The sequence below is a fragment of the Saimiri boliviensis genome, chromosome X (genome assembly GCF_048565385.1).
Source record: "Saimiri boliviensis isolate mSaiBol1 chromosome X, mSaiBol1.pri, whole genome shotgun sequence".
In the NCBI taxonomy this organism is placed as follows: domain Eukaryota; kingdom Metazoa; phylum Chordata; class Mammalia; order Primates; family Cebidae; genus Saimiri; species Saimiri boliviensis.
The window spans coordinates 124,088,301-124,114,355 of NC_133470.1; the positions used below are offsets into that span (position 1 = coordinate 124,088,301).

At 38.3% G+C, this 26,055-nt stretch overlaps 1 long non-coding RNA gene across 1 annotated transcript in view; it reads left to right on the forward strand.

Annotated features, from left to right (window-relative positions):
* The window catches only part of LOC141582794 (uncharacterized), a 138,117-nt gene that overhangs the window by 77,140 nt on the left and 34,922 nt on the right, over window positions 1-26,055 (forward strand). The window contains exon 2 of the long non-coding RNA XR_012515680.1: window positions 607-719. This is a non-coding gene — a long non-coding RNA (uncharacterized LOC141582794). The remainder of the gene's footprint in view (window positions 1-606; window positions 720-26,055) is intronic.

A 26,055-nucleotide genomic window follows, 5' to 3' on the forward strand; every position in this document is an offset into this window, starting at 1 on the left:
TACCACACACATAAGACAGCTCATCTTCAGATGAAAGACTTTACAACTGAGGAAGGGCTTACTTGAGAATAAGCACTCAGAGCCCTGTTTGAAGAAAGCTCCCATATTATTATCTTAACAAAGGATCTGAAGTGGTAATGGGGCACCAGGGAAAAAATTACCCCAAACATTACACCACATACAGCTTGCCAAAGAGATGGATCAATTCCACCAAGAGCCAGCGCATTCTCTAAAACAGTGGGTATTTTCCTGCCATTATATAGTAGCAACTTTTCCCTTTCACCAAATTTTGACTATAAATGAGAAAGAAATAGGCCCTTTTGAAACTGTAAGCAATTAATTCCTGCATGTAAAGTTTCTAAAACTGTTTCCGTGACCTTCCCTATGATCCCTAACAACATTGTTCAATATAGAAAGAAAGAAGGAAGGAAGGAAGGAAAGAAGGAAAGAAGAAAGAAAGAAAGAGAGAGAGAGAGAGAGAAAGGAAAGTCATTTAAGGACCAGTGTTTTCCATCTGCTCTTTGGATACTCACTCTGATTTCATAGGCTTCGGTAGAGCTACCACTAAATTTTTGAAACTAATTTAATTTTGATGACTTTCCACAGGTGTGAAGGAAGGTATCACACTAGGACATTGGACTTAATCAGGATAATGGTATTTGGCCTATTCTTTGGGAAGAAGAAAAGTCATTGGATTGCATCATGACTACATGAGACAGGTAAAGTAGGGTATGAATGCTAGCCAGAAGAGTTTGGGCTGAGCTTATCCCTCTGCAGACAAACTCCTTGATTTATGTAAACTGATTGTCTTGTTGCCCTTCTAACTTTTATGCTTCTAATTCCTATATTTCCTATGCTGTTTCTCTACTTGGAAAAATTTCCCTGTTTCCTTTGCCTATAAAAATGCTAATACATTTCAAAACCTAGATCAAGTTCTCTGGTCTTCTGAAAAGCCTTCCTTGCCTGCCTCAGCCTAAGGCCATCTCTCTCCATAATCAATATTACCCACACTAGCACTTAGCTGTATACATCTTGTACTGCTCTGTGGTGGTTTCTTAAGTCAGCTTTGTCCCCCTAATTTGATTCTAAAGTTCTCAATGGCAGGAACCATGTACGTTATGTTGCTCATTAAATACTTTCCCTTCTACACACACACAAGAGTGTCTTCACATAGGTGACAATAAATGTTAATTATCTAATGTGTCAGTAAAAGATCATTGAAGTCTCTTCTATAGGTAGGTAGGTAGGATTTTAATGAGAGCAAAAACCTCAGAATTACGTTGAAACAAATTTAAGGAAACATAAAATATATCATATTGCTTTCCAAACTGATAAATCATATACCAGTGAAAATACTTAAATTGATTGATCCTACATGGGAAATTTGTACAGATGTGTCTACTTTGAGGAAAGGTGATAACTTCTGTTTTCTTTGTTCACATGTACGTGTAGTCATTTTTCTTGGATGGTCAATCAGTTAAGTGACTGTGATTTATGGACCATAATTTTCTTCTTTTCAAAACCAATGGTTATAATGTCAGACAAATATAAAATCTCTGTAGTGAGAGTGCCTGCCATAAGAGCCAAGCTAACCCAGTGATATAACTGGTGTCACCACAGTCAGGATGGCAGCATGCGGAATAAAAGAACTCTGAACTAGAGAACCAGGAAAGCCAAGTTCAAGTTTAGTCCCTGAGATAGCTAGGTGACTAATCAATTAATCACTTCCCCTCTCTGAGTCTGTTTCCCTGTCTATAAACAGAGGAGCAATAGCTCAAAGAAGCTAAGATGATAAAGAGTCACTGCACCTTAAAGCTGGCTGAGATGATGTCTGAACAGACAGCAGGAAATTTTTTTCCACCAGCTCTGGGCTGCACCACAGCTACAACACACTAGGTGTAGCTGATAGGCATCAGAAACAGAGCACTACTGTAGGGTTCATCCATCTGGCAAGGCCAGGTGCACTGTGTTTAATGAATTCAAGCTATGTTGAAAACAGAAGCTAGTTTTAACTTATTACTATCTTAGTTCACCCTTATGTCAACTGAGTCTTTAAGGGAAGAGATGTCCTCTGAAGCAGGGAATTTTTTTGAATGCCATATAGATAAGCTGCCACCTCATGTCAAAGTTTTCAGGTTTGGTGTGGCTTAAAAAACTTTTCTTTTAAAAAGAAACTCAAAGGTTTAATTGCCCAAGCTGTTTCATCACTGTGTGTTGGGGAAATAGAGGGATAAAGATTAATTATGTTGGTCAGATAAGTATTATAACACACCAACCCAGCCCCCGCCCCCCCCGCAAAAAAAAAAAAAAAAAAAAAAGACACTGCTAACAAACCTACAGATAATGTTAAATGGAAGAATGGGCTAAACCAGTATTTAAAATTTTTATACAGTTATTCCTTCATTTAACAGATACTTTCTTGAGTACATACTCTGCATCGGGAATTGTGTTAAGTACTGCTTCAGTAAAAGACAAAAGACAGTTCTTGTTCTCCATCCAGGGTTCTGTCTCCTGTTCCCACTGCCTTTTCTGGATACCATGGTTAAGATGCTGGGGATATTAAATCTGTGGGTTGACCTCTTTGGGCTTCCAAGTTAAAACTCTACTACTCATGTAAGAGTTGATCCAGTCTAGTGAGTAAAGCCTCATGGAGAAGTCATCACCCCATTTCTCATTTATCAGAGTCAAAGTGCACAAATATCAAAAAGAGAAAAGTTAAAAGAAAGTGAGAAAAGCAAGTAAAAATCAGACTAAGAATGTTAACAGAAGAAATTTTTTAAATAGCCATGAAAATCATGTTAGTCAGCCACAGAAAGGTCAGATGAGTCAAAATTTCCATGAGCTTTCATGGACTATACGATACTTCTTTCCTCAGCCAAGGATGGTGCTCTGGGACATCCAAGCCTCTCATCCACTATCGGGAGGCCCAGAGGTAGCCATTAGGGACATAGAAGTCCCAAATATTGAATCATTGTTGGCTTCTAGGAATGAGAGAGGAAATATTCTTCAGAGACTCAATAGCCATTTGTTTATTGGTCCAATAGTTGGCATTGGGGATAGAAAATGAAATAATGCGTATCCCCATGGCTGAACGGAATAGACCAACTGGTTATCCAGAGGTGGATGACACTTGAAAATCCAGGTAGAAAAGTCAATATCCAGGCAATATGTTGGCAAATAGCAGGGTCCCAACCACTGGGCAATGGATATGTGACAAGATCTCTATGCCAAGAGGACATAGACAAAGTGGAACTATGCACTAGTTAGTTAAGACAAAATGAAAAATCATGAAACATGGCTGCAGGGAAGATAACAGAGCTGGAACACAGTTAGGGCTCACCTAAAACAAGATTAACCTAATACCCTTTTCAAGAATATTAGGCTAGGTGACTGTTAGTCCTTTCTGATCATAGTCAGGATTGGTCCTAGAGAATGGGTATAGCTGAAGCCTGCCAGAGGGAGTCAAGCAGCTTCAGCTCTGGGAAGGGAAGACAATAGAGGCTTGAAAGCAGACAGCATGTGATACTCAGAGTCCTGCCCTCTGATAGGAAACTAATAAGAATGAAGCGAAGGTATTATTGGCTAACTGTGTCAGCATTTTCCAGAGTACTTTTACATTTTAGTTTAAGAAAAGAAATAACTATGTATATCTATGTGAATGTATTTCTGGGTGGATTTGAGGGGAAGGTGCAGAAAGTAAGAAGAAGCATAAGTGCTGCCAAGTCTAGGAGTCCCAGAAATACAAATTGACTACTTTGCGCAATGCGAATGTTTTACCTAGATTGCAATTTGAGACTATATTCTGGGAATATGGATTTCTGTAGAATTGAATCTGCCTGTTCATCCTAACCTCTGAGAGAAAACAAAGACATGGAGCAGTGGGTAAGGCTCACCTGCAGAATCGAAAGCAGCCACCTGAAGCCCAACTGGATTTGGATTTCCTATTTTAGGAGTCAGAAACTGTTTATCAGAAACTATGACATAAGAAATTGTAAATTTTACAATTTGGCTCCATGTTTCCTATTGGTGCTGACTCATATCTGTTCTCCTGCAGTGATTAGCCTTCATATCCCCCTGCTAATTCTCCTGTAGTGATAAGCCTTCAAACCTCTAGAGCAAGGATCAGCAAACTTTCTGTTAAGTGGCAGACAGTAAATATTTCAGACATTGTTGACCATCAAAGTTTTTATTACAACTGCTCACTTCTTCCATTATAATGCAAAAGCAATCATAGACAGAAAATAAACCAATGAGTCTGGCTGTATTCTAATAAAATTGTATTTGCAAAAATGAGTAGTGGCCTCAGATTTAGACAGTGAAGTGTAGTTCACTGACCTCTGCTCTGGACCCCCAAATGGACTGTAGACTTATCATTAGAAACGGCAGCAGAGGTGTGATGCCAAGGAGATCGCAAGCCACTCTGCCATCAAGTTTGGGCAAAAAGAGTCCAAGTAAGTGAACTATGGAGGAAAGGGAAGCAGTCAGAAACTTTGGGCCCTGCTGCTGCAAAGAAAGAAAGGAGCTCAGAAAGTAGGTCTGGCTCTTAAAACAGAGATTGAGGTTGATCAGCTGGAAATCCTTGTGTGGGACTCTCTGGTCAGTGCCTCACATGGTCCTTCTGAAATTATAGCAGATAACTACTTCCTCTACTTGTCCATAGGGCCAATTCTAGAAAGAAAAAAATTAGGTGAAAGAAATGTAAAGAGGGAAAATGAACTCAAGGAAGCTTGGAAACAAAGAATTCTGACTTCTCTTTATTGAAAGAACTTGGACAAGAAGAAGTCTGAGAGTACCTGGAACCCTGGCACAGGGCACTGAGTCCTACAGGGAGATTTGAAAATGTAGGTGGCCAGGCGTGGTGGCTCACGCCTGTAATCCAAGCACTTTGGAGGCCAAGGCGGGCGGATCACCTGAGGTCGGGAGTTTAAGACCAGCCTGACCAACACGGTGAAACCCCGTCTTTAAAAAAAAGAAAAGAAAAGAAAATGTAGGTTATCATTATAATAGCCTAAGGAGTACCTAAGAGTCATTAAAAGAAATCTTTTTGAGGTGTGGCTTAAACTGTTCAGTTTTTCTTACACTTCTTTGAATGTAGAAATCTTACACTTTGTTCTTCATGGTTCTTAGGGACTGATAAATATGCAGACCAACTCCAAACCACACTTAAAATACAAAATAGATGTATATAGGTGAAGCAACATGTACATATGCTTAGAGATTTTTCTATTGGGACATATTTTCAACTGTGCCCTACAAAAAACAACTGGATCCTAGACGTGCAGCCCAAGTTTGAAGAATCAAACACTAGTCCCCATGGGAACAAAAACCTCTGCTTCTCACTGTCTTCTGATATCCTAACAAACACTCAAAGGTGAGGGCTCTTAGGAGACAAAGGATTTGCTATCCCAAGGAGAAAGAGTTACAATGGGAGAACAGTCCCAACCTTAGTCTCCTCCAAGTCAAAATGATCTGATCCTGTTACTAAACTCTCTCCAGAAAGAGAAAGGCACACCCAAGAGGACTGTTCCAACTTAGTCACAATCATGGGGCAAGCCAGCTAAGTAACTTAGGGATAGAGGGGAAGGGAAGTTTACAAAAACAAACGCTCAAGCATGTGCATGTAGTCTACAGCCAAAATGAATCTGAAGAAGAAACAACTCCTCATTTTCCACGTAGTTTTCATTAGGTTTTCTCTCTTTTGTTGTGTGAGCAGAAGACAGTGTCTCTGGTAAATAAGGAAGGTTTGAAACAGAATCTAGACGGAGCTCATGAATCAGACATGATGGAAAATTGGTGACTCCAGTTCATTAACCCAAGTCTATGACCCCTCAATGACAGAGAACTAGAAATTAAACTCTCTTGGTTTATGGAGCCATCTGAATAAGCTGGGACAACTTAGAAACACTAAAACTTTTCAAGTATATTCAGTTTAATCATGTGCCTGTAGATTAGTTCTTAATCTAAAGAGACTCCATCTATTGAAAACTTGTTTGCACAATCAAAGGCATGCTCGTATATGTTATGAACAGTGCTTCAAATATGGCTCTCCTTATACCAAGACCATGTTCACAAAAAATAGTTAACTATTTTGACTGAATAGAACAGAAACAATTTAAGATTTATTCTATTTGCTAGCCGGGAATTAACTAGTAGAATGCTTGGAAATTACTATATACTATATGATTTATTATACATTATAATATCTCATTATTCTATGAGAGAAAATGAGCCTAATTTGTGGCAAGGCAGATCTGGTCTTGACAACAAAAAGTCCTTCAGCACTACCTGATATGATTTGACTCTGTGTCCCTACCCAAATCCCCATATGTGGAGGTAGGGACCTGTAATCCCCACGTGTCAAGCGAGGGAGGTGATTAGATCATGGAGGCGGTTCCTCCCCACCCCCACCATGCTGCTCTTGTGATAGTGATAGTGAGTGAGTTCTCATGAGATCCGTTGGTTTTACAAGTGTTTGGCAAGTTCCTCCTTCACTTGCTTCTCTCTCCTGCCACCTTATGAAGAGGTGCCTGCTTCCCCTTCACTTTCCACCATGATTTTAAGTTTCCTGAGGCCTCCCAGCCATGTGGAACTGTGGGTCAATTAAACCTGTTTTGTTTATAAATTACCAAGTCTCAGGTAGTGTCTTTATAGCAGTGTGAGAACGGCCTAATACACTGACATCCCTAGTCATTAAAATAGGTTAGCAATTAACTTGAAAATAGATGGGCATACTTGGGTTCTACCCCAGATCTACTAGTTGTTTTCTTATGTAAATCTAGGCTTGTCACTTAGCCCTCTGATCTGCAGTTCCTCACCTACAAAGGGGAAGAGTAATGCCTATTTTTTATCGTTGTGGTGAAGATTAAAGTGAAATGAGACCATTGCATTGACTGTAACTGAATGTATGCTTCAATTTAGCCAATGTTTATTAAAAGGCTAACATGTGCCAGACACTGTGAGTTACAAAGATGTAGACAAGAGCTCTTGGGTTAGTGAATGAAATATCAACATACACTATGTGATAAACAGAGTGCCATGAAAACCCAGAAAGAAAGAGCAACTAACGTGGGAAAGTTTGAGGTGGGCTTTGATAATTTTGCCACTAAAGAGGAAGAAGGGTGTGGTAGGCTACTCTAAGAGGGTGGAGGTTGTCTGGGGAATGTATTCCAAATAAGCAACACACTATGAAGCAGGGCAAAGCCTAAATAAAATCTTCAATGACACGAAGCCCTTGAAAAGCATACAGTGCCCATAATGCTCCCACTCTATAAGTAATTCAAAATCAAAATTAAGTATAAGGAAGTATAAGTAGGTTCTGAATCTATCCAAGGAAATAATCAACAATTATATACTGCTTACACCGTTCCAGACATTGCTGTAGGCGTTTTACATTTGTTTACTCATCTAATCTTTATAACAATTCTTTGAGACAGATATCATTACTATCCCCCATTTTACACATGAAAAAATGGGTTACATAGAGGTCAATTAACTTTACCAAGGTCACGTTGTTGATAAGCACCAGAGACAGGATTTGAACCCAATTTATGTTAATTGCTATGTTATTCAGCCTCTTCGAGATCTCTCCCCTCTCCCCCTTTCTCTCCTCTTCTCTCTTACCCTCTCTCCTCTCTCCCTCCTTCCTTCCTTTCTTCCTGTTTACCTGCCCTGCCTGCCTGCCTGCCTTCTTTCCTTCCCTCCTTCCTTCCCTCCTTCCTTCCTTCCCTCCTTCCTTCCTTCCCTCCTTCCTTCCTTCCTTCCTTCCCTCCTTCCTTCCTTCCTTCCTTCCTTCCTTCCCTTTTTCCTGTCTCCTGGGAAATCAAATATCAACAATTTGTCCCTGAAACAGCTGCTTTTCTTACACAACTGTAGACATCATGAAAATGTATTCATGCTTCTCAAACTGTGTTATGTGTGATTATATGATGACATATTTAAAGTCAGAGTCTAAACAAGGCTCATCTTCATGGAACATGAATTTTTAGTAAAGCATATAATGGAGTCAAAATTTACTGGGTATTTAATATAAATCAGGCCTGTAGGCTTCAAAACAACCCTATGAAGTAGGTGATACTATTATACCCACTTTAATGATGAAAAACTGAGACTTACAGAGACTAAGTAACTTGTCCAAGGTAATATAGCTAATAAGCAATAGAGGTAGCCTAACTTGAATCCTAACTTGAAGCCTGACAACTGATGCCAAATACTGTTAACTACTATGCTCCATATCTTTAAAGCATAGGTAGATAGTAGAAAACAAAATGCACATACATAACAGTTTGAAGAAATGTGTACAACTTGTAGCCAACTTGTTTAGGTTAAAACCTCAGATCCCAATGAATACAGCAAAAATACTATCTTCAATCACTATAGCTACTGAGATGAGAAAAAATGAGCAACCCTACACAAAAGTGTACATAACCAGAATTGGGTGAAACTGATAGATTCAATGGGCCCCATTCATCTCAACCACCGAAGACTGTCTTGTGAGCATCAAATTCTGGTTCCCTGCATCAAATTCAGGGTCCCAAAAAGAAACAGATGGCACATTTGAATTAGAAGAATTTCAGGGGCGTTGGAAGAATAAACTATATAAAAGTGAAATATAGGGGACACACAATGGATAGTGCAGTAATTCAGAGCTATTAGCAGCAAAGCTATTATCAGCCCTAGGTCTGAAGAGACAACAGGAAGAATAGTTACTGGAAGTTAGAAGAAAGTGGTGCAGAGAAGGCTGCCTTGAGAGAAATGGTAACCCTTGGTTGAGAGACACAGCCAACCCCAGGGAACCTCATGGCAAGAGAACCAAAAAAATCAATACCCTGAAATCATTCTCATCCTTCCCTCTGACCTCCTGTATAAGCGCCCATTAGCCAAACTCACCCAGATGCCAGAAGGCAACGAAGTTGGTTGATGTATTCTATACAGTTCAGATTATGGAGGCCATAGAGCAGGAAAGAAAGGGGAAGAGACTGGATTTGGAAGTGGCAGATAGAAGATATCCACCTCAGTTCCCTTGTGAGGCTGTAAGACCTACCAAAAAGTAGTTACCACTTTCTCAGTCTGTTGATACCATGGAGACTCAATATAAGTGACCTCCAGGTGATCATTCCAGCTCACAGATACTAAAATTCACAGTGCATTAAGATATCACTAGTTGCTCTGGTAAGCTCAAAACTCTCAGTGTCAAAACACAGTAAAAGTATTTCACAGTTTAATGTGAATGTTTCTGGATTTAAAGGGCTTCTGCATCAACATCAAGAACCCAAATCCTTCCATCTCATGCCTCTGCCCTCCTGGGGGAGCTTGGAATTTTCTCCATTCAGCCAATAGATGAAGAAGTAAACTAAAGTCAGTGCATCTTAACTACTTTGGTGTAAAATAGCACAAAGCAATTCCTCTAAAATTCAGTTGGAATTAGTCATATGGCCCCATCTGAATGTGAAGGGGGCTGGGATATGCAGTTCCTTGCTAGATAGCTGCTATTCAACAACAAGCCTCAATGTGAAATGGCAGAAGGAATTTTTGGGGGTCAGTTAGGCATCTTTGTCACAGGAGGCTTTGCAGATTGATGTAAACATAAATTGTTTATACAGACTAACAACATCCTACAACAATTTAATCAAGCAGTTATTGCAGGATGCTATAATGGTAGGCATTGTGTGGGAGAGAAAGAAAGTATCCAAACATAGTAACTGTCCTGAAAACATTTACAGTGTTTGCAGAGACACCCAGGTAAAATAGCTAAAATTGAATCAATTATTCAGTTGTATTCCAGTTCCTGATACTTAGTGCCATGGAAATATAAACATACAAATGGTTGATTTAACGCATTCTTTTTTTTTTCATCTAGATGTTTCCAGGCTTTCTACACAAACTCAAATAATTCTCTTTCTAAGATTGATCCATCAATTTTGTTAACATACCAGTAACTTATTTGTTTACTCATAAAATATCATCAAGCACTTTGTCTGTAGCTGTAGCAACAGCCTTGGGTTCCATAATCACTACAGATTAGCCCCCTTAGTATTCTAAGGCCATTCATTTAATCTCAGGAAATAGTTACTAAGGAGCCTAATTTTATTATCTCATAAAAAGAAAAGAATTCCAATCAGTTATATGTCATTTTACCCCAAGGCTTCAACCTCTAATTCAATTTCTATTGATTTAGGCTTTTTCTTTTTTCGTTCTATATATCCTTTAAGGACACCTTAGTTACTTTATTCTTTGAGATTGAATTTTATGAAAAAGAGCAGTGACACACAGATCAGGTTTGGTTTGTAAAAGTCAAAAGCTGCCTGGCAGAACAATTAGCAAGGAGACTGTGAGAAAGGCTGGAATCCACAGATATAGACAAACATCTGAATTCCTGACATGCCAATCTCATGTTTTTTTGAAGGAAAAGTTATACTTCTAATGATGTGAATATGTGATGTTTGTCTTTCTTCTTTAGATTAAAAAAAGGCTGTAATAAGGTTTAAAATAAATAAAGCAGCAGCTACTTCAGGCTGCCACTGAGGACATGGCACAAAAATCTATGGAGGCTCCATTCAGAGCTTGGATAAGTGAAGACTGCAGTTACTTTAAAAATTTAAAATTACCCTGCCAAACTTTCAGCCTCCCCATGTACCGCCCAAGAATTGCTCACAAAAAGCAAGACCAGCTCCTTCAAATTGCGGGCCCTTTTCCTGGCCTTTCTTTAAGAGATATTAATTAGCAGTGAGAGGGTTGTAGATCTATGATAGAAGGACGAGGAGCTCAAAGCCTACTAAACGCCATAGATTATGAAGAGGTTATCATTGCTACCATATAGTGCAGATCAGATGAAATGAAAACAAGCTATCTGACAGAATTCAATGAATATGGGACTCTGCTAACTGGGTACACTTCCTCTAGCACAGCCTCTTCACCATTTCAGTGTAAATGAAAAAGGGCTTTAAGATATTGTACAGTGGAGAAGAACCAGTCCAGCAGCCAGTCTTGTGCTTAGACAGAATAAGTGACCATTATCAAGTGTTGTTGCAGTGTTCCAGACAGGTCTTCCTGCCCAAAATAGCTGTTCTTCTTCACTTTTGTGCCTAAATTCCTTTCAAGAAAGCCAAAGCTCTTTCTTTCACAAACTGAAATAAAATGAAAATAGTAATCTCATCAGGGTGCCTAAGGCTCTGATGTTTGCCCAAACATTTGGCCAAACATTGTTTCAGGTGTTTCTGGATGAGGTTGATATTTGAATAGGCAAATTGAGTAAAGAAAATTGCCCTGCCTAATGTGGATGGGTTCATCCAACCAATTGTGGACCTGATTACAAGAAAAAGGCTGAGCAAGAGGGAACTCCTCTGCCTGACTGCTTGAGTTGAGACATCACTTTTTTCCTGCCTTCAGACTAAAAACTGAAATATGGGTTCTTCCTGGATCCCAAGCGTGTCAGCCTTTGGACTGGAATGACTCTATCTCCAGCTTGCCAACTGCAGATGTCAGGATTTGTCAGCCTCCATAATTGTGTCAATTAATTCAGTGTGTGTGTGTGTGTGTGTGTGTGTGTGTGTGTGTAATTTACCCATCCTACCCATCCTATTGGTCTATCTCTCTGGATAATCCTGACTAATTTAACAAAGGCAACTTACCATTTTAAAAAATGTATGGTTAGTGCTTTTTGTGTATCTAAATAAATCTTTATCAACTGCAGGATCATGAAGACTTTCTTGTATATTTTATTCCATAATTTCTACATTTAGCTTTTACATTTAGGTCCATGATCCACTGTAAGTTAATTTTGTGTATGAAATGAGGTATGGATTGAAGTTCTCTCTCTCTCTATCTCTTTAAAGTAGTTGTGCCTCCAATCTTTTTTAAAAAAATAATAAACTTTATTTTTTAGAGCAATTTTACATTCACATTGAAATGCTTAAAGGCTGAGGTGAGTGGATCATTTGAGATCAGGAGTTCAAGATCAGCCTGGCCAAAATGGCAAAACCCCGTCTCTACTAAAAATACAGAAATTTGCTGGGCATGCCTGTAATCCCAGCTACTCGAGAGGCTGAGGCAAAAGAATGGCTTGAATCCAGGAGATGGAGGCTGCAGTGAGCCAAGATCATGCCACTGCACTACAGCCTGGTTGACAGAGTGAGATTCTACCTCAAAAAAAAAGAGGAAGAATAAGAAAGGAAGAAAGAGAAAAAGAAAGAGAGAAAGAAAGAAAGAAAAGAAAGAAAAGAAAGAGAGAGAGAAAGAAGAAAAGAAAGAGAGAGAGAGAGAAAAGAAAGAAGAGGAAGGAAGGAAGGAAAAAAGGAAAGAAGGAAGGAGTGGAAAGTACACAGATATCTCTCTCCCTCCTCTCCCTCACAAATAACCTCCCACTATCACTATCATGTGCTCCAATCAATGAACCTACACTGAGACCATCATTATCAACACAAATCCATAGTTTACATTGTTTCACCCTTTGTGTTATAGTGTATGAGTTTTGACAAATGTGTATTGACTATTGACATATATCTATCATTATGGCATCATACAGAATAGCTTCATTGCCCTAAAAATTCCTTGTGCCCCACTTTTCGTCCCTTCATCCCCTCAAGCCACTGGCAACCACCAATCTTCTTACTGTCCTTATAGTTTTGCCTTTTCCAGAATGTTATATAGTTATAGAGTATGTATGTAGCCTTTTCAGATTGGCTTCTTTGACTTAGTAATACACATTTAAGACTTCTCCATGTCTTTTCATGTCAGGGTAGCTCATTTATTTTAAGCACTAAATAATATTCCATTGTCTGGAAGTATCACAGTTTATTTAATCCATTCACCTACTGAAGTCTTGGTAATTATGAATAAAATTGCTATAAATATTTTTGTGCAGGTTGTTGTATGCACATAAATTTCAACTCATTTGGGTAAATGCCAAGGAACCCAATTGCCAGATAGTATGATAAGATTATATTTAACTTTGTATGAAACTGCCAAACTGCCTTGCAAAGTAACGGTACCATTGTGCATGCCCATCAGCAGTGAATGAGAATTCCTGTTACCCCACATGTTCGCCAGCATTTGGTGGTATCAGTGTTTTGGATTTTGACCATTCTAATATGCACATAGTGGTATCTCGCCATGGTTTTGATTTGCGGTTTCCTAGTAAAATTTGATGTTGAGCACCTTTTCATAAATTTAATTTGCCATCTATATGTCATCTTTGGTGAGGTGTCTGTTTAGACCTTTTGTGCACTTTTTAATTGAGTTCTTCATTTTCTTATTGTTTAGTTGTATGGGTTCTTTGTACATTTAAAGTAACAGTCCTTTATTAAATAAAACTTTGCAAATATCTTTTTTCAGTCTGTGTCTTGTCTTCTCACTCTCTTGCTAGTGTCTTTCACAGAGCAGAACTTTTTAATTTTAATGAAGTCTAACTTATCAACTTTTTTCATAGATATTTTATCAAAGGCACAATCAATGAGAGTCATCACCAGACCCAAGATCTAGATTTTCTTCCATGTTATCTTCTAGGAGTTTTGCAGTTTTGTGTTTCACATTTAAATCTATGATCTATTTTGAGTTAATTTTTCTGAAGGGTGTAAAGTCTATATCTGTATCTGGATTTTTTTATGTACATGTTTGATATCCAGTTGTTTCAGAACCATTTAGTCTCCTCAGACTATCCTGTCTCCCATCAGATTGCCTTCACTCCTTTATCAAAGATTTGTTTACTATTTGTGTAAGTCTCCATGTGCACTTTCTGCTCTGTTCCATTGATCAATTTTTCTGTTCTTTCGCCAATACACTCTCTTTATTGCTGTAGCTTTACAGTAAGTCTTGAAGTTGGGTAATGCCAGTACCCCAACTTTGTGCTCCTTCAATATTGTGCTGGCTGATTTAGATATTTTTGCCTTTCTATAGAAACGTGACAATCACTTTATCAATACTCACAAGACAATGTACTGGGATTTTATTGGGACAGCGTTGAATCTATAGTCAAATTTGGGAAATCTATAGTCAATATTGAGTCCTCACTTTTGCGAACATGAAATACCTTTCCAGTTATTTAGATCTTCTTTGATTACTTTCATCATAGTTTTCTAAGTTTTTCATAGACCTTGTCCATATTTTGTTAGCTTTATACCTAAGTATTTCATTTTTCTTATGTTAATTAAGTGGTATAGTGTTTCTAATTTTAAAACCCAATTTTTCATTGCTAGTATATAGGAAAGCAGTTGACTTTTCTGTATTAACCTTGTATCCTGCAACCTTGCTGGAATCATTTGTTACTTCTGGAAAGTTTATTTGTTTGTTTGTTTTTGTCACTTCTTTGAGATTTTGTACATAGACAATCATGTCATCTGTGAATACTGACAGTTTTCTTCGCAATCTGTATATAATTTCTTTTCTTATTGCATTAGTTAGGACTTTCAGTACAATGTTGAATAGCAGTTGTGAAATGGGACATTTTCTCATGAAATGGGACAGTTTCTCATGAATAAGTATGATGTCAGCTGTAGGTTTTTTATAGATAATTTTTGTCAAGTTGAGGAAGTTCCCTTCTCTTGCTAGTTTTCCTAGAGTTTTTATCAAGAATTGAAGGTAGATTATCAAATACTTTGTCTGTATCTATTGATATGATTATGGGATTTTTCTTCTTCAGCTTGGTGATGTGATGAATTACCTTAATTTCTTTTTGAATGTTGAACTAACCTTGCATAACTGTAATCAATCCCTGTTGATCTTGGTATATAATTCTTTTTATATGTTTTTGTATTCTATTTGCTAATATTTTGTTGAGGATGTTTGCAACTATAACCATGAAAATTACTAGTCTATAGTTTTCATTTCTTGTAATGTTTTTGCCTGCTTTTGGTTCTAGGGTAATGCTAGCCTTATAGAATGTGTTAGCAATATTCCTTCTCCTTCTCTCTCCTTGCCTACCCCAAGACAATGAAGACTTTCTTTTATATTTCCTGCTAGAATTTATATATTTAGCTTTTATATTTTATATGTGGGTCCCTAATTCACTTTAAGTTAGTTTTTTTGTATGAAATTAGGTACAAGACCAGGCGCAGTGGCTCATGCCTGTAATTCCAGCATTTTGGGGAGCCGAGGCGGGTGGATCACTTGAGGTCAGGAGTTCAAGACCAGCCTGGCCAACATGGCAAAACCCTGTGTCTACTAAAAATACAAAAATTTGCCAGCTACTCGGAGGCTGAGGCAGGAGAATCACTTGAACCTCTGAGGCAGAGGTTGCAGTGAGCCGAGATTGCACCACTGCCCTCCACCCTGGAGGTGATAGAGCAAGACTCTATACAGAAAAGGAAAGGAGAGGAGAGAGAAGAGGAGAGGAGAGGGAAGGGGAGGAAGGAAGAGAGGAGAGGAAGGGAGGGGAGGGGAGGAAAGAAGGGAGGGAGAGGAGGGGAGGGGAGGGAAGGAAGAAGGGGAGGGGAGGGGAGGAAGGAGGGAAGGGGAGGGGAGGAAACAGGAAAGGGGAGGGGAGGAAGGAAGGAGGGAGGGAGGGAGGGAAGGAAGAAAGGAAGGAAGAAAGGCAGGTGAGAGAAAGAAAACAAAAGAAATGAGGTATGAGATGAGGTTATTTTTCTTTTTCTTTCATTATTGGATATTCATTTGTCTTAACACCATTTATTCTGTGGCTCCATTTCTGGACTCCAGTCTGTTTCATTAATCTGTGTGCCTATGTTTATAATTATAGCATGCTTTCTGGACTACTATAACATATATAGTCTTGAAACAGATAGTATCAGTCACTCAACTTTGTTCGTATTCATAATTATTTTGAATATTCTAGGGTTTTTACATTTCCAGTTGAATTTTAAAATCACTTTGCCATTTTCTTCAAAACACTGCTGAATTTTTTCTTGAGATTGCATTGAATCTATGGTTCTATTAGGGAGAATGACCATCTTAACAATAGTGAGTCTTCTGATGCATTCAAATAATATGTCCCTCCATTTACTGAAGTCCTCTTTGATTTGTTTCAGCTATGTTTTCTACTTTTCATTGTCCAGATCTTGCATACATTTTGTTAAATTTATCCCTAAATATTTCATAATTTTTATACTCCCATAGATGGTATTATTTTAATTACAAATTCCAAATTTTGTTCATAGCATACAATGATTTTCATATATTGACTTTGTATCCTGCATCCATGTAAAATTCATCTATTAATTTTAGTAGTCCTTTTGTAGATTCCTTAGGATTCCCTATGTACATAATCATTTTGCCTAGGAATACAGACAGTTTCATATCTTTATCCTTAATATTTATTGCTTTTATTTCTTTTTTGGCCTTATTGCACTGCATATAACCTATAATAAATTCCTTAACTTATTCATAAATTTAGTGGGAAAGCATTCACCATATCACCGTTTTGCAGGACATTGTCTTTTCTGTGTAGAAGCCTTTATCAAATTGAGGAATTTACTTCCTTTTCATAATACACGCGCGCGCATGTGTGTGTGTGTGTGTGTGTGTGTGTGTGTGTAAACAATGATTTTTATCAAATAATTGTTCTCCATTGAGATTATTGTAGGTTTTTTATCCTTTGGTTTTTAATGTGCTAAATTACATTGATTTTTGAATGTTAAAGCAATTTTTCATTTCTGAGGTAAACCCTACTTGGTGATGATGTAGTATCCATTTTATATACTACTGCATTGGATTTGCTAATATTCTTTTAAGGATTTTTGTGCCTATGTTTATGAGGGATATTGGTCTCTAATTTTCTTCATATATTAATCTAATTTTCATGTCAGGGTTATGATGCTCTCTGTTTTTTGAAAGTGTATGAGAGAGATATGATTTTTTCTTAAATATTTAATAAAATTTACTAGCTGGGCTTTGGGTCCTCTTTGAAGAAAGGTTTTTCATTATGAATTCAATGTCTTTAACAGACATCTATATAGATTGTTGTATTTATCCTTAGGTTAGTTTCAGCAAGTTGTTTATTTCAAGGAATTTACCCATTTCATCTATGTTGTCAAATTTATTGGCCTAAACTTGTTTATAATATTCCCTTATTACCATTTTAAAGTTTGTAGATTCTTCAGTGACAATGATAGCTCAAATTTGTATTTTCTCTTTTGCTAATTGGGCTTGCTAAGGGTTTGTCAATTTTATTAATCATTTCAAAGAGCAAACAGTTTGCTTTACTAGTTTTTTATTATTTATCTAATTTCTACATCATTGGTTTCTGCTCTAATCTTTATTATTATTATTATTATTATTATTATTATTATTATTTTATTACACTTTAAGTTCTAGGGTACATGTGCAAAACGTGCAGGATTGTTGCATAGGTACATACATGGTAACATGGTTTGCTGCCTCCATTCCCCATCACCTATATCTGGCATTTCTCCCCCTGTCATCCCTCCCCAACCTCCTTACCTCCTGCTGTCCCTCCCCTAGACCCCCCAACAGACCCCAGTGTGTGATGCTCCCCTCCCTCTGTCCATGTGTTCTCATTGTTCAACACCCACCTATGAGTGAGGACATGCTGTGTTTGATTTTCTGTTCTTGTGACAGTTTACTAAGAATGATAGTTTCCAGATTCATCCATGTCCCTACAAAAGACGCGAACTCATCATTTTTTATGGTTGCATAGTATTCCATGGTGTATATGTGCCACATTTTCCTTGTCCAGTCTATCACCGATGGTCGTTTGGATTGGTTCTAGGTCTTCGCTATTGTAAACAGTACCACAATGACCATATGTATGCATGTGTCTTTATAATAGAATGACTTAAAATCCTTTGGATATATATCCAGTAATGGGATTGCTGGGTCAAATGGAATTTCTATTTCTAGGTCCTTGAGGAATCACCACACTGTCTTCCACAATGGTTGAACTAATTTACACTCCCGCCAACAGTGTAAAAGTGTGGGCCTATTTTTCCGCATCCTCTCCAGCATCTCTTGTCTCTAGATTTTTTAATGATCACCATTCGAACTGGTGTGACATGGTATCTCAACGTGACTTCGATTTGCATTTCTCTAATGACTAGTGATGATGAGCATTTTTTTATATGTTTGTTGGCCTCAGAAACGGCTTCTTTTGAAAAATGTCTGTTCATATCCTTTGCCCACTTTCGAATGGGTTTGTTTGCTTCCTTCTTGTAAATCTGTTTTAGTTCTTTGTAGATTCTGGATAGTAGCCCTCTGTTGGATGGGTAGATTGCAAAACTTTTTCCCCATTTTGTTGGTTGCTGGTTCACTCTAATGATTGTTTTTGTTTTGTTTTGTTTTGTTTTGTTTTGTTTTGTTTTGTTTGCTTGTTTGTTTGCTGTACAGAAGCTGTGGAGTTTAATTAGATCCCATTTGTCTATTTCAGCTTCTGTTGCCAATGCTTTTGGTGTTTTAGTCATGAATTCCTTGCCTATGCCTATGTCCTGAATGGTTTTGCCTAGGTTTTCTTCCAGGGTTTTTATCATGTTAGGTCTTATGTTTGTCTTTAATCCATGTGGAGTTAATTTTAGTGTAATGTGTCAGGAAGGGCTCCAGTTTCTGTTTTCTGCACATGGCTAGCCAGTTTTCCCAGCACCATTTATTAAACAGGGAATCCTTTCCCCATTGCTTGGTTTTGTCAGGTTTATCAAGGATCACATGGTTGTGGATGTGTCGCATTCCCTCTGTGGCCTCTGTTCTGTTCCATTGGTCTATATCTCTGTTTTGGTAACAGTACCATGCTGTTTTGATTACTGTAGCCTTGTAGTATAGTTTGAAGTCAGGTAGCGTGATGCCTCCAGCTTTGTTCTTTTTGCTAAGGATTGTCTTGGCTATGCAGGCTCTCTTTTGGTTCCATATAAAGTTTAAGGTGATTTTTTCCAGTTCTGTGAAGAGGGTCATAAGTAGCTTGATGGGGATAGCATTGAATCTAAAAATTACTTTGGGCAGTATGGCCATTTTCATGATATTGATTCTTCCTAACCATGAGCATGGAATGTTTTCCCATCTATGTCCTCTCTTGTTTCCTTGAGCAGTGGTTTCTATTTCTCCTTAAAGAGGTTCTTTACATCCTTTGTTAGTTATATTCCTAGATATTTTATTCTCTTTGTAGCAATTGTGAATGGCAGTTCTTTCTTGATTTGACTCTTTTTAAGTCTGTTATTGGTGTATAGGAATGCTTGTGATTTTTTCACATTGATTTTGTATCCTGAGATTTTGCTGAACTTGCTTATCGGTTTAAGGAGATTTTGTGCTGAGATGATGGGGTCTTCTAAATATACAATCATTTCATCTGCAAATAGAGACAATTTGACTTCCTCCTTTCCTAATTGAATAACCTTTATTTCTTTTTCTTGCCTGATAGCTCTGGCTAGAACATCCAATACTATATTGAATAGGAGTGCTGAGAGAGGGCATCCTTGTCTAGTGCCAGATTTCAAAGGGAATGCTTTCAGTTTTTGCCCATTCAGTAAGATATTGGCTGTGGGTTTGTCATAAATAGCTTTTATCATTTTGAGATACAGTCCATCAGTACGTAGTTTACTGAGAGTTTTTAACATAAAGAGCTGTTGAATTTTGTTGAAGGCCTTCTCTGCATCTTTTGAGATGATCATATGGTTTTTGTTTTTGGTTCTGTTTATGTGGTGAACTACGTTTATAGACTTGTGTATGTTGAACCAGCCTTGCATCCCCGGATGAAGCCTACTTGATCGTGATGGATAAGCTTTTTGATGTGCTGTTGCAATCGGTTTGCCAGTATTTTATTGAAGATTTTTGCATCTATGTTCATCATAGATATTGGCCTGAAGTTTTCTTTTTTTGTTGAGTCTCTGCCAGGTTTTGGTTTCAGGATGATGTTGGTCTCTTAAAATGATTTAGGCAGAATTCCCTCTTTTTGGAGTGTTTGGAATAGCTTCAGAAGGAGTGGTACCAACTCCTCTTTGTATGTCTGCTAGAATTTAGCTGTGAACCCATCTGGACCTGGGCCTTTTTTGGTTGGTAGGCTATTAATTGCTGCCTCAACATCAGCCCTTGTTATTGGTCTATTCAGGGTTTCACCTTCTTCCTGGTTTAGGCTTGGGAGGGTACAAGTGTCCAGGATCCATTTTTTCCAGGTTTACTGGTTTGTGTGCATATAGATGTTTGTAGTAAACTCTGATGGTAGTTTGTATTTCTGTGGAATCAGTGGTGATATCTCTTTATTGTATTTTATTGAATCTATTTGATTCTTCTCTCTTTTCTTTTTTATTAATCTGGCTAGCAGTCTATTTTGTCGATCTTTTCAAAAAAACCAGCTTCTGGATTTATTGATTTTTATATTTCTATCTCCTTCAGTTCTGCTCTGATCTTAGTTATTTCTTGCCTTCTGCTAGCTTTTAAGTATTTTTGATCTTGCTCCTCTAGCTCTTTCAATTTTGATGATAGGGTGTTGATTTTAGATCTTTCCTTGCTTCTCATGTGGGCATTTATTGCTATAAATTTTCCTCTAGACACTACTCTAAATGTGTCCCAGAGATTCTGGTACATTGTGTCTTTGTTCTCGTTGGTTTCAAAGAACATCTTTATTTCTGCCTTCATTTCATTGTTTATCCAGTCAACATTCAAGAGCCAGTTGTTCAGTTTCCATGAAGTTGTGCAGTGCTGATTTCCTCAATTCTGAGTTCTAATTTGATTGTCCTGTGGCCTGAGAGACTGTTTATTATGATTTCTGTTATTTTGCATTTGCTGAGGAGTGATTTACTTCCAATTATGTGGTCAATTTAGAGTAGGTGTGATGTGGTGATGAGAAGAATGTATATTCTGTGGATTTGGGGTGGAGAGTTCTGTAGATAGCTATTAGGTTTGTTTGGTCCAGATCTGAGTTCAAGTCCTGGATATCCTTGTTAATTTTCTGTCTCATTGATCTGTCTAATATTGACAGTGGAGTGTTAAAGTCTCCCACTATTATTGTGTGGGTGTCTTAGTCTCTTTGTAGGTCATTAAGAACATTATGTATCTGAGTCCTCCTGTGTTGGATGCATATATATTTAGGATCATTAGCTCTTCTTGTTGCACTGATCCTTTTACCATTATGTAATGCCCTTCTTTGTCTCTTTTGATCCTTGTTGATTTAAAGTCTATTTTATCAGAGACTAGGATTGCAACTTCTGCTTTTTTTTTTTTTTTTTTTTTTTTGCTCTCCATTTGCTTGATAAATCTTCCTCCATCCCTTTACTTTGAGCCTATGTGTGTCCTTGCATGTGAGATGGGTTTTCTGGATACAGCACACTGATGGGTTTTGACTTTTTATCCGATTTGCCATTCTGTGTCTGTTGAATGGGGCATTTAGCCCATTTATATTTAGGGTTAATATTGTTATGTGTGAAGTTGATCCTGCCATTTTGATGCTAGCTGGTTGTGTCACCCCTTAGTTGATGCAATTTCTTCAGTGTGTTGATGCTTTTTACCATTTGGTATGTTTTTGGAGTGGCTGGTGCTGGTTGTTCCTTTCTATGTTTAGTGCTTCTTTCAGGAGCTCTTGTAAGGCAGGCCTGGTGGTGACAAAATCTCTCAGCAATTGCTTGTTCATAAAGGATTTTATTTCTCCTTCATTTATGAAGCTTAGTTTGGCTGGATATGAAATTCTAGGTTGGAAGTTATTTTCTCTAAAGATACCGAATATTGGCCCCCACTCTCTTCTGGCTTGTAGGGTTTCTGCCAAGAGATCCTCTGTGAGTCTGATGGACTTCTCTTTGTGGGTAACTTGACCTTTCTCTCTGGCTGACCTTAGCATTTTTTCCTTCATTTCAACCCTGGTGAATCTGATGATTATGTGCCTTGGGGTTGTTGTTCTTGTATTTTTGTAGTGTTCTCTGTATTTCCTGGACTTGGCCTGCCTTGCTAGGTTGGGGAAGTTCTCCTGGATAATATCCTGAAGAGTGTTTTCCAGATTGGATTCATTCTCTCTGTCATATTCAGGTACACCTATCAAATGTAGATTAGGTCTTTTCATATAATTCCATATTTCTTGGAGGTTTTGTTAATTTCTTTTTACTCTTTTTTCTCTAATCTTGCCTTCTCATTGTATTTCGTTGAGCTGATCTTCAGTCTCTGATATCCTTTCTTCTACTTGGTCAATTTGGCTATTGAAACTTGCGTATGCTTTGTGAAGTTCTCATGTTGTGTTTTTCAGCTCCATTAAGTGATTTATATTCTCCTCTATACTGTTTATTCTCATTATTTCATCAGACCTTTTTTCAAGCTTCTTGATTTCTTTGCATTGGGTTAGAACATGTTCTTTTAGCTCTGAGAAGTTTGTTATTATCCACCTTCTGAAGCCTGTTAATTTCAATTCATCAAACTCATTCTCCATCCAGGCTTGTTCCTTTGCTGGGGTTGAGTTGTGATCCCATGGAGGAAGAAAGGCATTCTGGTTTTGGGTGTTTTCATCTTTTTTGTGCTGGTTTATTCCCATGTTTGTGGATTTATCTACCTGTGGTCTTTGTAGTTGATGACTTTTGGATGGGGTCTCTGAGTGGATGTCCTTTTTATTGATGATGAAGTTATTTCTTTCTCTTTTTTAGTTTTCTGTCTAATAGTCAGGCCTCTCTGCTGCAGGACTGCTGGAGGCCCACTCCAGACCCTGCTTGCCTGGGGATCAACTGCAGCAGCTGCAGAACAGTAAGGGTTGCTGCCAGTATCTTCTTCTGTTATCTTTTCCCAGAAGGATACCTGCCAGATGTCAGCCTGAGTTCTCCTTTATGAGGTGACTTTTTGGATATATGGGGGTCTGGGAGCTGCTTGAAGAGACAGTCTGTCCCTTATAGGAGCTCATGTGCTGTGCTGGGATCTTCATTGTTCCATTCAAGGCTGCCAGGCAGGTACGTTTAAGTCTGCTGTAGTGGAACTCATAACTGACTTTCTTCCCAGGTGCTCTGTCCTGGGAAGGTGGAGCTTTATTTATAAGTTCCTGACATGCTGCTGCCTTTTTTCAGAGCTGCCCTGCCCAGAAAGGAGGTAGCCTAGTCACAGTGTGCCAGCAGAGGCATTGCTGAGCTGTCCTAGGCTCTGCCCAGCTCCTGTGTGAACTTCCTTGTGGTTTTGTTTAGAGAGGTATAATTAGAACTGCCTCGGTAATGGTGGTCTGCCTCAGTAATGGCGGACTGCCTCTGTAATGGTGAACTGCCTCAGTAATGGCAGACTTCTTCAGTAATGGAGGACTTCCTCGGTAATGGCAGACTGTCTTAGTAATGGTGGACTGCCTCGGTAGTGGAAGACTGCCTCAGTAATGGTAGACATCCTTCCCCCAACAGAGCTGGACCGTCCTGGGTCCAGCTGTGCTTGCTGTGAAACCTCAATCCCGAATGTTTCAGATTGCTGGTCTTTGTGGGGGTGGGAACCGCTGAACCAGATCACCTGGCTCCCTGTTTCAGCCCCGTTTTTTCAGTTGAATGGACAGCTCTGTCTCCTAGGCGTTCCAGTTGCCAGTTGAAATGGCACCCAGATTTGTGTTAGTTTTGTATGGAGACCCACTGCACTGGCTGAAACAGCCATGCTGGAAACTCAGCCTGGGTATCTCCTGGTCTGTAGGCAGTAATAACTCGTTTGAAAATGTGGTGTTCACTCACCCTCTGCATTGTTCTCGCTGGTAACTGCACTCCAGAGCTGTTCCTATTTGGCCATCTTGGATCTGCCCTCCTTTATTATTTTTTAATTTTACTTCAAATTAAATTGGCTCTTCTTGGGTTCTGCTCTGGCAATCAGTTCATTGCCAGCTATTCTTGACCCTGTCAAGATTGATTTTAGGCTTTATTAGGGTGAAACTAGATTGGTGGTATTGTAAAATGTAGTTCTTACTCCTATGTTTTTTCTTGAGCCCCAGCTAAATGTCTAGGCTATCAGTGAAGTCCCTCCACTCTGAGTGGTCCAATTATTTAACACTCCCCATGACTGTGCTACCTCTAGTATCTTCATTCAACTTTCAAACTTGCTGTAACTCAGCCTATTGGAGTCTCACTCTATATACGTAAAAATAAAACTATTGCCAAAGACATCCATGGAAACACCTCTCAATAATTTATGGGAACTCTTTCTGTGCAGCTCATTCCTCTTTAGTATGCTACTCTGCAATTTTTGTCTACCTCAGTAGCCCCAAATTTAATCTCTACCTCATCAGCTCAAGAGTATTGTCATATTCTATTTGGGATCCACTTCCCTGTGCTGTGTTCAGGAAATTTTCCCCAAGTAAGTAACCAGAGTGATCATGAGATTCACCCCATATGTTTCAGTTTTCTTGGAGATCACTGTCTTACACTCCCTATTAGCTGATACCTGGAAATGGTTGCCTTATATATTTGTCCACTTTTCTAGTTGTGTACAGTAGATGTACAAGTCTGGTACCAGTTTCTCTATAATGCCTAAAAGCAAAAACATATATTTGTACACCCATTTGTACACCCATGTTCATAGAAGCATTATTCACAGTTAACAATCCAAGTGTCCATTGATGGATAAATGAATAAAAAATGTGATATCGAGAAAAGAAGAACACTTTGTTGTTTTTAAACTTAGCTATGTATTTTTAATATTTATTGCTCTAATTCTATATGCTTAGAATAAAAGTGGCAGACCATCAGTTTTAATTCTTTACCTGAGCTGTGTATACACAGGACCTTGTCTGGCCCCTACTTCTGCCCTTCACAACTGCAACATCTTGCCTGCAAGACTAATCATAGCTAATTTAAGTAATTTCTAACAAGCATTAAGCATCTATTGTATGCCAAGCATTGAGCTTGATGCAATATTATTAGTTCAGCTAATCATCACAACTACTCCTTGAGGTAGGTTCTAATACTATGCAAATTTTATACACATGAGGAATTTAAACATCAAAGAGATTGTGATCCTTATACAGGTCTTAAGTGGTAGAACCAGATTTAAGTGTGTGCTTACAACAACTATGCTATATGATCTTTCTTAGTGAATGCTCAAGATTGAATTTTTAGGGTGACCAACTATGCCCAGAACTCTCCTGATTTTTGCATTGTTAAGTTCTACATCTTAGGAAACCACTGAGTCCTGAGTAAACCTGGATAATTGGTCACCTTTGTTTATCTGACAGTAATTTACTAGTCACAACCTATAGGGTTACTGACTTCCAAGAAATGACCAGTGACAATAAATCTGGATTTAACTTACTATGGTGATACCTGAGACCAATATAACTACCTTTCAGTGAAACCACCTACTGTGGTTCATCTAAAAGGTGGAATAATGACAAGAACATGGCAGGATTGTTTATTGTGCTTCACTGATACATTTGAGGAAAAAAAAATGCCACCTTAAGTGAAGACACAGGCCCAAGCTTTTTCATCACCCTGTCATTCTTGACTTTCACTGCAGTTAAGGCTGGTTACCACATTTCTCTGAGATTCTACCTAATTGGAACCTACTAACTAGATTAGACTATGTCGAGTGGCCTATCCCATTTAAAAGTCATAAAAAGGAACTGGCAATTTTCTGGCATATTTGGTCAGTGTAGGCGATCAACCACATAGATTGGTACATCCAAGTGGACTTTAAGAGGCTAGAGTTATTTGCTTTACTTGTCTTCACATTAGGCACAATCTCAGCTAGCTAACTGAAAATCTTCTAATGTTGAGTAAGCCCAACCTAAATGGGCTTTCTCATAACTGTCAGACCCTCAGCCCCTAAAATTCCAAGGAGAGTGTTTGGGTTTAAGGAATAGGAGCAAAACTAACACTTGAAAAGTTGAAAAATGTACTCAACCAAATTGGCAAAATCTATTTACCTGAAAGAAGATTTTGTGTGAATTAGATAAATCATATTTCCCTACAGCTATGTAATAAATTGTCCCTAGTAGGCTGAGTGAAAGTCTCTGCTATTTTATGTATCTGAACTTACTACTAAAAAGGCACTAGGGGAAATAAAGCCCAACATTTTTTTTTTATTCTCTTAACAAAGATCTCATTTATAAGAGCCCAGCAGTTCTTAAGTTTCCTCAAGATTAAAGGTCTTATACAAGGATGTTATATGAGCATGGTCTTTAAAATAACACTAGCTGTTTCTAAAAAGTCTTAAAGCTACCTGCAATTTTGCTGTCGTTCCTTC